Below are 16,675 nucleotides of genomic sequence, written 5' to 3'. Positions count from 1 at the left end.
GTTAATAATTCTTTATTATATATATCTTTTAAAAATATTTTCTCTCAGTCTGTGTCTTCGCTTCTAATTCTCTTAACAGTGTTTTATGCAGAGTAAAAGTTTTTAATTTTTATAAAGTCTAACTCATTCATTATTTTTTTTATGGATCATGCTTTTGGTATTGTATCTAAAGTCATCACCACACCCAAAGTAATCTGGATTTTTCTCCCATGCTATCTTCTAGGATTTTTATAGTTTTGCATTTTACATTTAGGCCTATGATTCATTTGGAGTTGATTTTTGTAAAGGGTGTAAGGTCTATGGTTAGATTTCTCTTTTTGCACGTAGAAGTCCATTTGTTCTAGCACTATTGCTGAAAATACTAGTGTGTGCGTGTAGGTGTGTGTGTGTATTTATGTACATGTGTGTATATACACATATACACATATACACATATACACACACATACATACTGATAGAGAGAGAGAGAGAGAGAGAGAGAGAGAGAGAGAGAGAGAGAGAGAAGGAACCTTTACTCCATTGTCAAAAATCAGTTGACTATATTTGTGAGGATCAATTATTTTTAATTCTGGATATATTCTGAAAATACTGCAAAAGAGATTCATTGAATGTCAAAAGATGGAATGTGAGAGAGGAAGCAAGAGTGACACTGCAAATTTTGGTCAAGAGGATTTTAAGGAAGAATAAGTTTAGTGAAAACGTGAAGTCCTATTTTGCCTGTTAAGTTTAATAGTTTATTGGAAATCCAAGTGGAAGTGTTAAGTAAGCATTTGGTATGACTGTCAACATGAAGATACAAATTGTAGAGTCACCAGCATATAGATTATATTTAAAACTGATTAAGAGTCTGACTCCACCAATCCATAATTTAAAAGAAATAAACAGTGACCCCATCAACAGTTCTTCAAGTTTGAAAAATAGCACCTTCATAGACTAACAACTTACTATCAATCTATTATAATGCCATAGAGTAGTTATATATACCCAGCAGAATGCAGATTTCTAATTAAGCATATCCTATACCTGTGTCCTTATTCTTCAATCTTTATAACATAGCTTCACATTCCATTTTCTCCTATCTGTGATTTTCTACTTATCTCTGTTTTATCATTTCTGTGATTCTTAAGAAAGACTAGAGGCAGAGGTATTATTTGGAGAGATAACATGAAGGCCAAATTAAAATCAATATTAGAGATAGAATTGAGTTATAGATTCAAGAAATATTTTAAAAACAAAATTGAAAAATCAGTTTGAATTAGTTTTCTAAAACTGCTATAACAAAGTATCATAAACTAGAGATATAAAGCATAAATTTATTCTTTCACTTTTTTGGAGGCAAAAAGTCTGAAATCAAGGTGTCATCAAGACCATACCATCTCTAAAAGCTCTAGGGAAAATTCTCCCATGACTCTTCCTACATTTTGATGGTTACTGGCAATCTTTAGCTTTCCATATATCATAACAGTATTATTCTAATCTCTGCTTCTTTGTTCATATGGCCTTCATCTCTTTCTGTGTGTCTTTTATATCTCTGGATCTTTGGATTTTAGGCCTGCTCTTATCCAGTATAACCACATTTTTACTTAACTAGATCTGAAAAGACTATTTCCAAGTAAGGTCACATTTACAACTACTAGGAATTAGGATTTTGATCTGTCTTTTAAGGCAACATAGTTCAAGCCACAAAACAGTTGAATGTGGGAAGTAGGATGGAAAGGGAAGAGTCATGTGTTATTCTCTGGATTCTGCCTAAATGGTGAGCTAATTTGGGCTAGGGTTGGACAGGAGGAAAAATAATTCTAAGTTTGAGTGCCTATTGGAAGTTCAGACTCAAGAGATGGCTGTATATATTTGAAGCTTGGTAGAATTCTGAACAGTATATAGAGTCATCCACATATAGGTAGTTATGTAAACATAAAAGTTAATAAACAAATGAGATAATCATAGCTAACTATAGTAAGCACTTACTTTGTGCCAGCCACTGTACTGAACACTTAGTGTGAATTAACCAATGTAATCCTTATAAGAACCTTATAAATTTGCTACAATTATTATTCCCATTTTACAGGTTTGGAAATTGAGTCACAGAGAGATTAAATAACTTGCTTAAGCTAGTAAATTGCTGAGGCAGGATTTCATTCCAGACTGAGTAGAGAGCCCATATGAATAACAACTTCTTTAGATATCTCCTGCTGTGTGTCGAAAGAGAGCAACAAGAAACAGAGAGATAGATACCAATATATAGAGTCATTGAAGAAATGATAGCTGCTTACCCTGGAGCTAAGATAATCCTACTCTGAGGAGTTTTTCCTGTTCTCCATAACTTTAGAGGATAGAATTATGGCTGATAGGTGACAGTGAAGAAAGTCTAACACACAATTAGAGCTATCTAAAATGAAATGTCAAATTTTAAGGCAAAATGATGTCTTTCTCCTTAAGCTTCTGAATATTCGGAAGTCTTTTAAAGGATGTTACAATATTGGAATGATGCTAGAAAAACTTTTGAAGGAAGTTATAAAGGGATGCAAGAGTACATAGCCATTAAGATGCATTCCAACGACAAGATTTTGTGAGCTCTTGTTTTATTTAAGAATAACAATAAAAATAATTATTGAATAAATAGGTACAATATGAAATATAAAATTATAGTTTTAAATTAATATGTTTATGCATAGAAAAAGTTATAGCAAATGTAAAGTTACCTCTGAGTTGTGAAATTACATTTGATTGAAAATCAAATTTTCAATCTTTATACAAATTATATACATTTTGAAAACAGATTTTAAGAACTTATATTCAAGAAAAAATACAGATTGCTATGAATACAAGATTCAAAAAATTGTTCCAACATGAAAATAAGAATATATTGACACAGTTGCATTTACAAAGCATTCGATAGAGCCTACTTATAGAGAACTATGAGGCCGTGGCATTTTTTAGACCTGTTGCAACTCCAAGTTCTGAAACTGATGAATATGTGAGAAATATTTATCTAATTTTTTTTTTATCATATACACTGTTATTGCTTAGAGAGCAGTGGTGACTTCCTTTTTTAAAAATATATTTTGTAGTAGAAAATGTTTATTTAAACTCACATATTTCAGTAAGGAACTGATGTTGGATCCAGGATTTCTATACTACAGAATATAATTAAGAAATATTTTTTTTAAAAAAGACTAGAATAGAAAGTCTTTTTGAAACTGCAATGTGTGTACAGAAACCATCCTGAACTATGAAATGGAATATAATCAGATTTTACTAGAATAGATACAATTCAAAATTTGTAATAAGAGATTATATCTGAGCAAGAAGGCTTACTTTATAAAGAGTGCCTTCAATAGTATTAGTTTTACTTAACTGATGATTCTAAGGACTCTAAATTAAATGATGCTTGGTGGTTATAATATTAATTATTAGAAGTAAATCATATTGAATTATAGTTGAAGGTACTTTAATTTGGAAAATAGAGTTTGTTAAAGCAATAAAAATTGGAATTGTGTGTGTGTGTGTGTGTGTGTGTGTGTGTGTGTGCGTGTAATGACATTAAGAGGCAGATTGGTGGCCTGAACAATATACAAGACAGGAAGCTTTACCGTCTCTCTCAATATCATTTTCTGTTAAATTACATTAAAACAGGCTCAGATTTTAGCTTTGACAGAGATGTCCTACAAGCAAAAATTTAAATTATGTGTGTATCATGCATTTCAACAATTTGTATAGCCATACACAAGTAAAATATTACATCTGACAACATACATTATATAGAATTATCGTGCATTACTGGTTGCCTCAATTACATTTATATAATATGTTTTTGTGGAATCTGTAGTTACATGTTATTTTATATCCACTTAATCTGAGAATCTATATTTGAAAATATTCAATTGAATGTGTAAGAGATAATGATAGATAACAAATGTATTTCATTATGTTGCACAATAGAAATGGAAATGTGGTCTTACAAAGTAAACAGACTATTATCATTAAAATTATATCTTTAATTTTAAAACAATTATGTTTAAATTAGATAGCTAAATCATGTACGTTTTTTCCTTTAAAAATTTAATGGGTTGTATTTTGGCTAATTTTATTATAATTCTCATTTTTCATTATTATTCTAAGACAGTAGAACCAGGTAATTAAATTAACTGTGACTTCGCAACTAATTTTCAGATTTTTGAGAACATATGCTACTTTTCTTCCTCTAATTTATTCAGACTGTGACCTGGCAAGTTTTTCCCCCTCTAAATTAACCTAAAATCAATTTTACAGTATAATAACATTTTAATAAAACTGAATGACATAGTATAGATTATCATAAATGAATTCCAACATTCTTTTGATTATGAATATTCCTGAACATCAAGAGAGGAAAATTGAAAATGGCAGGACACCAGCCAAATATGGCCCTTTTTTCAATCATTGAATTAACCATTAACTCATACCAGTCAGGTTTTTGTTCCTTCATGCATACCTTTCCTACAGCTATACCATTACAACTGGATCCTTTCCAAGTTAGAGAACATGTTTGGCTGCCTGCAATAGAAACTTGCATTTTCAGGCTTAATAACATAAGGGTTAATTTTGCTACATAACAAGAAGCTCTAGGGCTGATGATACAGTGGCATTTCTAAGTCATAGGAGTTCAGATTCCTTCTAGAACTCTGCTCAGACATCCTTAACTCATGGCCTTCATCCACATATTCACAAGTTTGCTTCTGTTCACTGTTATTGCATGTATGTTCCAGGTTGTATAAGGGAGCAAAGGGCAAAGGACAAAAGACAAAAGTGAAGACTAGTTAAGTCAGTTTTCCTTAAAAACAAACTAACAAAACAAAACAAAGAATGAACCTTTCCAGAAATGCACACTTGACTATTTCCAATGGCAAGAAGTCTAAGTCACTCCTAGCTAGGAGAGGCTTGGCTATGAGAACATAACTGGGAACATTGCCACACTAAATAAAATCACAGTTCTCTTAGGAAAGATAAAATGGGAAAATGAATATTACATAGCCAGGAGCCTACATATTAGGCAAACCAAGTCTAGTTTATTCTAGAATTCTTCAACCTAAAATCTGCCTGTTTGTGGTATCAAGCTTTCTACTTTTATCCAACCTCCTCATTTTCAGTTACTTTATTCACTGATAGTCAAAAATATTGTTTTGAAAAGCAGCCCTAAATTTTTACATTCCTTTTATTCTACTGACCTCCCAATTCCCTAGTTCCAGTGATTTTAGAATTTACTATGTTTGAGCCCTCAGCAGCATAGCCATGCCACGTAAAATTGACTCACTTCCAAATCTTTAACCTATAGGTCCTTCTCAGATTACCATATCCTTCCTGTCCATTCATTTTTGCCATTTCCTTATTCTCACTGGATCTCATCTCTGCCTTCTTTGAGATTTACAGGTTTCTAAACTTCTCCTAAGTCTGGTGAACAGTCAGGTTCCTTCTCCTATCTTCACATCCCTGCATCACTGATCTGGCAATCCATTGTTTCATCAGTTTATTCAGTGATTTTTATGTCCCTCTCCCATAGGCTTTCTACAGAATGTCTATCACTACAACCACATGTAATAAAATCATAGGTGTTTTTCTGTCCCTATGTTGTATGAATCTCTAGATGTTTCTATACAGCTCCTTCTATCTTTATCCTCTGAGCAATGAAATGGATTGTGGCGGGGTGGGGAGACTTGATCTTATACTACTACTATTCTACCAAATGTCTAAGACATACACTCTTTATATTTAGTACATTGTGTGTTCTTGTTGAGAGAATGGGAGTTGTAGAAGTCCAGAGAGTGTAGTCCAAGCTAAGAGGGATGAATAAAGATTGAGGGACAACAGGGTGGGCAGGAGAAGACAAAAGCTTTGCCTTGTCCTTCTCAAATATTTTCCTAAAATTGCATATTCTCTATATTTCTCTAAGGAACCAGAGACAGTGAAACTCTGCTTCTCATGTCACCACACACTTAAGCAATGAGCCCAAAAAAGCCTACATGCATGAAAGGGTAACGATCAGATTAGCAGAGTGAGGAGGAGAATTCCCAGGCGGATATGATTAATTCTTCAAAAAAGCATGCTCCTATTCCTTATATCAAAGAAACCATCTACTTATCATCAGTCTCTGGCTTCTCAGAGTTAATACTCTCTGATCTCAGAAAAAAAATGACACTTAGTGTTTAACTATTTATTATAATACAGTGATGCAGATATACAAAGAAACAATTTATGAAATCTCAGAAATTCACAGACTCTTTTGACACCTTTAGACCAGGGGTCCCCAACCTCTGGGCCATGGATCAGTATGGATCCTGTTAGGAACCAGGCAACACAGCAGGAAGTGAGTGGCAGGTAAGCAAGTGAAGCTTTATCTGTATTTGCCACCTCTCCCCAGTACTAGCATCACCGCCTCAGCTCCACATCAAATTATCAGGTATTGGATTCTCATGGAGCACTGGTCCTTGGTGTCAAAAAGGTTGGAGACTGCTGCTTTAGATCACAGATGCATTAAACCACCCTTTCTTGAACCTCCTAAATCTGCAGAATATGAATTATGATGGGAACTTTTTCAAATGCTGAGAATTAAGTAGTTCACCTCTACTTTTCACAAGGAAAAAAGCGAATTATTTCTCAACAAAATCAAAAGTAGCAAAGAATTCACATTTAAAATTAAACCTTTGGCAATTAAATATTACTATGATTTTGAAGATGAAAACTTCTTGATACTGTTACTCAATACTAGGGAATTATTCTCACTAGATCTACAGGACTCTGCTAACATGGGCTGTCAGCCAGAAATTACATGAACTTTTTGTTATGGTGAACTTTTTGTTGCAATGGTGCATATAGAAGGGATTTGACCTGTATATGCGCCATGAATTCTTTTCCAGAATATAACTCAATTTGACAAGGCACTTAGACACGTAGGTATACTTTAAATAAGGATATCTCCAGGCTTCAGAATCCTATATTTTCTAAATTATAACCACTCAAAAGAATAATTTTTTAGCTTCAAAACAAGTTTAGGAACATGTCTAGTAATTTTATTTATAAAATTATTAATAATTGTTAATAATACATAATATTTATTGTATATAATGCCAAAAGTCAAATTCAAGATTTCCCTCTTGGTACAAATGTTATTTGAAAGTATGTTTTTCATGTATTTCTGTATATTTACTTTTCAGATGCTTGCGAAGTAAGATTGCAAGGAAATTTAATTTTGTGATCTTATAGTTGTAAAGTTGGACATAATAGGAAAAAGAACTTTCAAATAAAACTCTTTTAATATTATGTTTAAGATTCTAAGTAAAGTTTGGCAATAAGTAATATGTAAAATCTGAATTTGATCTATACTAGCAATAAGGCTGAGTAAAAAACTGACCGATTGCCACCAATTAGGTGCAAGATGCTATTCTAGATGCTTCTTTTCCTTGAGTTTGAAAAGGAATATTAAATATATGTATTTCTGTGCATATGTACATATATGAATATATATGAATGTATATTAAATTATAACGAAACACACAAAGAATCACAAAACAGTGATGCATTTGTCATTTCTCATGTACAAATATGTATTTTATCTGCAGTAAAATTGGCAATGGACTTTTCATCTGGGTTAAAAACCTTCCAACATTAAAATTATCAGCATTTCACACAAAAAATTGACCCTTTACCACCTGCACTGATTACACATGCGCACACACGCGCACACACACACACACACATCTTTTGCCAATGTGATCATTATATTCTGAATCTAATGCTTTTTGAAAAAAAATGGTGTACTAATGACCATTGATGCTATTGGCCAAATATTCTCAGTTACTCTCAGGCACATGACAGGATTATTCCTCCCTTCCCTTGAATTCTCTATACTTGGAATCAAGTTTGGCCTTCTTATTTGTTTTGACCAATCAAATGTGAGCAGTGCTGTTAGTCACATGTAGGCAGAACTTTATAAGTTAACATATGATTCATCATTTTCTCTCTGTGGCATAGGAACAGGCAACTGTCAGGACACTGGTGTGTCATCAGCTTGTGCACTTTACTGACCGCAATGAGCACAGTCTCCTGCCAACCAAGATAGACAGAAAGCATGAAAAAGAAATGAATTTTTGTTATTTTAAGCCATCAAGACTTTCAGATTTTAATACATCATTATATATTAGCCTATTTTGACTAATAAAAGTGGGAAATTAAATTTTCTTCTTTGAGATTGAACTGTCATCTAAAATCTGGAAAACACAACCATAGTGAAGTATTACTTTACATTGGAGGGTCACAATGGTGTTGATCATTCTGTTAAACTTGGGAGAACAGGGATGAATGAGATGTGGTCTTTGATCTCAGCAATCATGTATTCTAACACAGATTTCTGACATGTGATCAGATAAATTAATAAAAAATTAATGCCACAGGAGGTACACTTGAATTTGGCCTTGTAGTTGGTCAAGCATTTTATGGGAACCATAGATAAAAGAGCATCATCCAAAATGACAAAAATATTGTGTGCAAAAAATAAAATTGTAAAAAACTATTTAGGTTATGCTAAAAATCTCACTGTCACTGAGGTACATGTTTATACCTTAACTTAAACATAACATGCATGCCCAAAGAAAAAGAGGAATTAAGTTTACTTTTATATATTTTTTCCACTTACTTTGTGTCAGCAAAACAACAGAATATTTGAAGGTTGAACTAAGTAAGCACCATCAGGGTTATTTGGAGCTATATCTTATATTAAGACACGATCTGAGAAAACAATTCAAAGGCATATTTTCCCTGATTCTATTCGATTTAATTTCAAAAGAACTTGACGTGTATGGTTAAACAACTTTACAGTTCAGTATATTGAATATTTGAAATTTAGTAATTTAGTTTCTATTCAGCTGTGAGAAATGAATTTAGCATTCTATATAAAGCTTTCAAAGTATTCATTACCCTATGTTGCCACTAACAAAGTCCATGCAGGAATTCTTTGTAACACTAGGTGGCCCGTTGGCTGGGGAAATAAATTTTCATTTAAAAAGCTGTTAAGAAAGGTTATAATGCATTCATTAGGTAGCTTAGTAATATTCAAAGTTTTACTGCCTTTTTTATCCAAACTGTATTGGTAGTAAATAAATCAAAATATACTGATAGGTATCTTTTTGCTTCTTCTTAAATATTACAAACTGTCAGCAGCATCACCTGATATTTCTATTAATGTTTCTACTCTTGTAGAGAAAGTTAGCACATCGGTTGCTTAAACTCTTGTCATTTTGAACAGCTATTTAAAAAGTACACAAAAGAGTTTATCTCAAAGCCAACTTTTGGCATCAGTTCAATTTTAATTTTTATGCTTTAGGAAATTTGTTATTTTGTGTTTTCAGAATGACAGTAGGAAATAGAACACTTTATTTCACAGTAGCCTGTTTCTTGGTATGCTATATAAAACTGTGTTGGAGGGACGCATTGAATCACATCTAGAATAAAGTTAAAGTTAACTTCCCCTTCCTCAGCAATCACAGCTATATGTTATAAACTTCTCATTAAACACTCTATGTTAGGTGTCTTTGTGCTCGCCACTTCTCTTTTATGTCTGAGAAGACATATCTCTTCTTAGTTATTGGTTTTACTTAAAATTGTTTTTCGTGTATTCTAGTCCTTATGCCAAATTTTATGCAGCTACCATTGGTGACAAAAACTCTTTGTATAGTCTTGATTTTCTTTACATATGGCTCATTAGCTTCTATCTATAAGCCTTTCCTAAACCACTTTATTTTTCCTATCTACTCTTTATTAATTTAGTTGATATGCCACATTGCAAATACTTTTGAATACTCTTTATTTCCAAGAGCATTTTATGATTAACCTTACTGAGTTACAGAGATTTTAGACTCCCAAGAAGTACCTGTTCAAGAGAAAAATCTCAGCATTAATCTAGTGCTTCTCAAACTTTAATGGGCATACAAAGCCATTGCGATTTTTTTAAAATGCATATTCTGCAAAACTAACAAGCTCCCAGGTGATGCCCCTGCTGTTGGTCTGAGACCATGCTTTGAGTAGAGAGGTGTTAATTCATCAATACCTGACATCATGTGAGAATGATATAATCAATTATTCAAAATATTTATTGAACATCAACTACAACTGAAACATCAAGCATTTCACTGTACCAGATTCTAGTGATTAACTGGTGAGCAAAAAAATCAAGGTCCCCACTTTCATGGAATTTACATTCCAGTGGAGAAAATAGAAAATAAATGAATAATAATATAAACATTTTCAAATTTTTGATAGGAACAATAAAAGCAATAACCATGATGTATCTCACAGTATAAATGGGGACTATCTATCTCCTATGGGATGTTTAGAGAAAAACTGAGGAAGTAGTAATTCTATAGTGAGCTGAAGGAAAAGATGGAATCAATCATGTAAAATAATAGAAGAAAACAGCCTGCAGAAGAATCACTAAGTACAAAATCTTATCTGGTAACCTGTAAAGAATTTGTAGTATAAAAACGAGGCCAACACAGCTGAAACCTAGTAAGCCCTTAGAGGGGAATTGGAGGTTGACTTTGCAGTGCCTTTAATTTTAGTAAGGCTTTTAGATTTTGGAATTTTTTTAAAATACTAAGATCAATAAACATTCACTAAAATAGTATTTGTTTATTTAAATAGAAAATGGGAAAATGGGAATGCTCTTTTGTGAAGAACATAGGGAAGATATAAACATCATTTAGAAAGCTATGCAGTAGTATTAGCAGTAATAATAGCAACACTACTACTAGTAGTATTATCACTAGTAGTGTTAGTAGAAATTGTAGTAGTAGTAGTAGGAGTAGTAATAGCAGTACTTGTAGCAGCAGTGGTAGCAATAACAGCAACAGCAGTAGCAGCAGCAGTAGTAGTGGTAGCAGTAGCAGTAGCAATAATAGCAGTAGTAGCAGTAGGGGTAGCAGTATTAGCAGTAGCAGTAGTAACAGTAGTAGTAGTAGCAGCAGTAGTAGCTGTTCTAACAGTAATAGCAGTAAGCAATAGTAGCAGTAGAAGCAGCAGTAGTAGTAGCAGCAATAGAACAGTAAAAGTCAGAGATGATTATGATTCAAATCAGAGAGCTGACATTGAGTCTAGAGAGAATAGGAGAGTTGGAGATTTATTTCTGAGACAGGATGGACTGCTGATGACAAGAACAATAAAGAGAGCACCACATGTTTGACATAAGTAACTAAGAGGTTAACAACACTACATTAGTAAAACAAGTGTGGGAAGGAAAGACACAATTTCAGTTGTTTGCATGCGAAGATGTAGAGAGAGCAAGTACTCATTTAGTTATACAAGTTTAGAGCCAAGGATAGTTCCAAACTGTTGACAGAAACTTTGAATTTATTAACCACAGGGCTGTCATGTCACTTAGGAAGAGGAGGTAGAATAGAGGAAGAAGATCCAGGTTACTGGTACTAAAAATTTAGCTGTTCAGAGATATTTAAGATAGCTCTTATGAAGAATATTCCAAAGGTGAAAACACAGGATAAAAGTGTTTTGGTTTTGTTCTTTGATATGGCAGGAGTAGAGCTTCTATTTCAATAAAAGAAGAAAAAAAATATGGCATCAACACAGGTGGGCTTATTAATTTAATGGAGGATATCAGTCTTTTGATGGTGTTCATCTGTAAGACAGTTCATCGGCTGAGAAAGAAGGAGCAGGGAGCTGTACAGGTAAAAAGTGAGTGGAGTGGGAGGACAGGATAGCTGTATATTAGTAAATGCTGGTAAATACGCAAGTAAACAACTATCTTTTCTTGAAAAAGTATCTTTTACATTTAGGTCTATGAACTGTCTGTATATGATATAGAATGCCAACCCATTATCTTCTCTAAATAGACTGTGAAGTAGATAGAACTACTGCAATATGATAGAATTAATTCATACAAACACACATTGTGTGCTGAAAAGCAACAGGTGGAAATTTTCAATTCCAGAATAAACAAGTAAGGTTACTAATCCTTTAAATACCCCATTGCAAATGCATAAATAGAAACACCAGAAATGAAACCTTTTCGAGCAATGAAATCAACAAAGTGAATATTCATTATATTACCAAATTTCTGAGTTTAAAGCACTCAGTAAAATAAACAGTAAATGATGACATAAATTTTACATAAACATTTCTACAGAAAAAAATTACCACTCTTTGTTTGTTTATAAACTATATAATAAGGATAATCTTCATAATCTTATGTCTGGATCTATGTCAAATATTGTTTGGATAATTCTAACTACACTACAAATGCATTTCTAGAACTAATTAGTTAAATCAACATAGTTCCCTGAGGGTCCTTATGATTCCATGTATGATTTAATCTTTGAAATGTTGACTATTTCCCCTCATAATCAAATTTTATCTCGCTCTGTTTTTATCTTCATGATTTACTCTTCAGAGTACGTTGCTTTAAATGTCTGACATGAAAACCAAGATATAAAGTCCCATAAAATCAAAAAAGACTATGGTGAACAGTTTTATTTTGTTTTAAATGGAGATAGATAGGAAATCACAGTACAGTTACAACAAGGTTTTAGTTCAAAAACATGATTGTATTAAATAGAACATTTGTTTGAGATAGAAAGATCAAATAGTTTGACAAGATGAGGTAGAGTTGTTTTCTGTTTAGTCTACCTTGCTAGAAAGTGGATTTAAAAGGCAATAGAACTTTACGAGACTCTATCTCCTCCTCAATGATTCTGGCCCCAAGCCAAATGGAGTTTCTCATATATTCTCCATTTCTATTACTTTACCCTCCATTTCAGTGTAGTATTAGAAAATTGCTCTTTAAATCATTGATTTGAAATTATGAACTGCATTTTTAAGAATGATCCTAATTTCATCTGGGTAAGAATTTTCCTTTAACTTTAGTTTTAAAATGAAATTAAACCTTATGCTAAACCTGAGAGTAAAATTAACAACTTTATCTTTTACCTCCTCTTTCTCTAAATACTAAATTTCTTTCTTCTTGAGTCAGAAACTATATAATTGAATTTGTTTAAAACACAGTCTAGTTCTCTATTTTTCTAGCATGCAAATATTTTAACAATAAAATCAAAATGTATGTGATCCAATAAAAGAAGAGGATAAACAAAAAGAACAGATAATGATCTGTTTTCTTATTTCCTGTCACCATCAGAGTTTATATGTTTCCTGCGTGTGCCTCTGTACTGAGACCTCAAATCACTTCAATCTCTGAGCAAGACTGTTGTTCAAAAACATGAAGAAAGAGGAATGTATTAACACTTCCTTAGCCTTAAGAAGTCACTTTATTTCTGATCTCATAAGTGGAGATCTGGGAGTCAAAAATCATTCTTACCAATCTCAGCTCCCAGTGTGCCACTTCATTCTAATTATTGCAATCAAAACTCATATAATAAAAAATCTGGTTTTCTGGCTTCTTAGCTAATTGTGAAACTTATTTCTGATGGCATGGGAAGGATAACAAAACTCCAAGATTTCTTCTCTAAAAAAGAAAAAAAGAAAAAAAAAGAAAATGCATTTAAATTTGGTCATTCAGATAAAATAACATGTGAGAATTAATTTTGCAACTTTTCTAGTCCATGGTGCCCAGTTTGGTCAAATATGAGTCTAGACGTTGCTGTGAATGCTTTTTGTTTTTATATACAATTAATGTTGAAATCATTAATTGAGACTTTTAATAGAGCAGATTAACTTCTAGAAATTAATCTCATTCAATAAAAAAGTGAGATTTCCAGAAGAAAAAGGAATTCTCCTAAAGACTGCAACATAGGAAATCAGCCAGTTTCAACTCTGTTGCTCTGAAGAATTCAGACGCAACACTGTAACATCAGCTCTTATCTGAATTTCATGCCTGCCAGCTTGCCCTACAAGTGTGTGTGTGTGTGTGTGTGTGTGTGTGTGTGTGTGTGTGTGTGTATGCATATGTGTATATGTATATGCAAGGTAGAGCAACTTGTGCTTCTACCGCTTGGTTCCTAGATCTACGTATTCTTTTTCTTGGAGATAAAGTGCAAATTTAACGCCTATACTGCATCTTGGAGAATGGTACCTCATCCTTATAAGGCATTGCCTCTGGGCTATCTCTTCTGCTTCACCTTCAGCAGGCCATTACATTGCTTGTAGATGGTGCAGAATAACATACGACCAGTGGATCTCATGGTGATAAGTCCATTTCAACATTTATCTTATTTGAAGTGTTCCCTTGATTGGAAGATATATTGTGTATAATTCTCTGCCTGTGGATCAGTATTTCTGTAAGCCCCTGGATACTGAGGCTAGAGGTCCTATGGACAGGAAAGATAAACTAGAGCCTGAAATAAGTATTTATTCTTAGAGAACAAACCAATGGCCCTTCAAGAAGAGAAAAAGCAAATGTAGTCAACTTGTCACTAAGTGGCCACTTTTTAAATATGAGTAGCATCATAGAGCTATCATGTTGGCAGATTGGCAACAAATGCTAGATGGGCCCCGGTAATTGGACACTTATGTTCTTGAGCTCTTGCAATGCTTTCATTTCTTCCATGGTGGCCACCAACTTCATATGCCCACCGTCCCAGAACTGGGGTGAATCTCAGAAATGCTAGCTGAGCAAGACCTCAGAAATGCTAGCTGAGCAAGACATCATTTTATCTATTTGGCCCTTTGATGTTTCTTCTGTGGTAGATGTTCCCTGGTGGGCATGTGATACAAAAGTTCTCGATTCATATCCACTACCATATTTTCATGCACATGTCCCTACCACAGTTCTCTTTGTCCCTGATCTTCTAATATTTTCCTGCCAGAACCTTGACCTGCCAGCCAGAGCATTTTCCACTCCCTATAAACATACATATATCCTAAACTCAAGTGACTTCTCCTTCTACAGAGTGGATAACCAGGTGGCCATCCTATAGTTCTTGCACATTAGGAAGGTTTTTCCTTACACTGTCTTTGAAGGCCACTTCTGAATGAAGTTGCATTTCAGCTACTATCTATTTTTGGATTGCTTCCTCATACCAAGCTTACTCATCTATAAACCAAGTTATGCCTTTTTCTTTCTTTTCATGTCAGTCATACAGAACCCTCATGGATCAGTGTTTGGGAGCTGAGAGAGGGATGCTGACACAACCATGACGGCTACAAGGGAATCTGGGATAACTGCACATGCAACTTGCTTGCGCCCTCTGAGCAGGACTTTGTACTTGACCCTCCAGATATATAGTTTCCAATATCTAATAGATGACCACTGCATCAATTTTAATTAATAACTTGTGAGTTCAAAATAGCCCAGTCTGAGATGGACAGCTTCAGATACATGGTCACTTGATACATTGTGGTCTTGTATGTTTTCTTCAGTAGAGCTCAAAGTCCAGACGCTTTCTTTCAGAGATATATACTTCTCTGCACCAAATGGGATGGCCTTTCTCCAAAAACTCAAGAGTCCATATGTACTTGTCCTGATTGCACCTACTCTAATTTCACACAGTGTCTTTTTCCACCATGAACACCCAGATATTATTTACAGAATATATGGTTCAAATGGTAGTACTGCTTGTTATATAGCCTGGACCTTCTCTTCCCTGTTTCAGGCCCAACTCAAAGCGATAAGCCTTTTAGATCATCCATGATAAAGAAAAGAATAGTATCCCAAGGTATAGAAGATATATATTATATATATGAGATAATATTATCTCCAGAACTCAAAGAGTCCTTCCAGGCTTTGTGTTTTCTTTTCTTTTCTTTCTTTCTTTCTTTCTTTCTTTCTTTCTTTCTTTCTTTCTAGATTGTAAGCTGACAAGGTCCCTGCAATATGTGAGGTCAACCAAGGGTTGCCTCACCTAAAAAAAACAAAACAAAACAAAACAAAAAAATGACAAAAAAACCCCAAAGCCTTGATATATCACACACCTTTATCAATTTAGATTACTTTTTCTTTCTTTCTTTTTCTTTTCTTTTTCTTTCGTTCGTTCTTTCTTTCTTTTTTTTTTTTTTTCCATTTGTTTAGAGAATATAAGTTACATAAATCTTACTTTGGAGAAGTTGTTCTGGCATGGCCTAAATCATTGGACCCTTAACACTTTACTGAAATGTCAGAGTCTGAATCTTTGTAAGATCTGTTTCCCACCCTTTGGACCACATATGTCTTACCAAGGCCTCCAGCATGCTAGTCACCTCTTGCACCTTCTGCCTGATCAACATTGATGCCTGTAAATAAAAGTTCCAGAAAATTCTTCTGAAGATTTAAGAGAGCTCTAGTGTAATATGATTTGCAAATTAGAAACCAAAGTATTTGACATGAGCCAAAAACATTCTCTGAAGTGGTAAACATAGGACAGGGTTTTTTAAAGATGTAAGTTGCAGGGGGCGCTGACTAACAAAGAGATGGATTGCTAAGGAAACAAGTTCTTAAACTTATATCATTCATTTTCTAAACTGGACCTTCAATGTTCAGCTGACTCAGTGGTCAACAAGTGGGGTTACAGATAAGAATGGATAACATATGATTAAGCATTTATCTGCAGACCTAGTCTCAGTTCAGGGCTGCAGAGCAAAGAGTTTTGGTCGTATAAGGAGTGTTGCTAATCAACCATTCAGGTTTATCAGACAGCGCAGTCAATACAGAGAGGCTGTTTGTCCTGTGGGTGGTTTCAGAGCAAAGTCAAAGTCATCCTGATAATAA

Source organism: Pteropus alecto, unplaced genomic scaffold (assembly GCF_000325575.1).
Source record: "Pteropus alecto unplaced genomic scaffold, ASM32557v1 scaffold239, whole genome shotgun sequence".
Taxonomy (NCBI): domain Eukaryota; kingdom Metazoa; phylum Chordata; class Mammalia; order Chiroptera; family Pteropodidae; genus Pteropus; species Pteropus alecto.
This window is presented reverse-complemented; position numbering follows the sequence as displayed.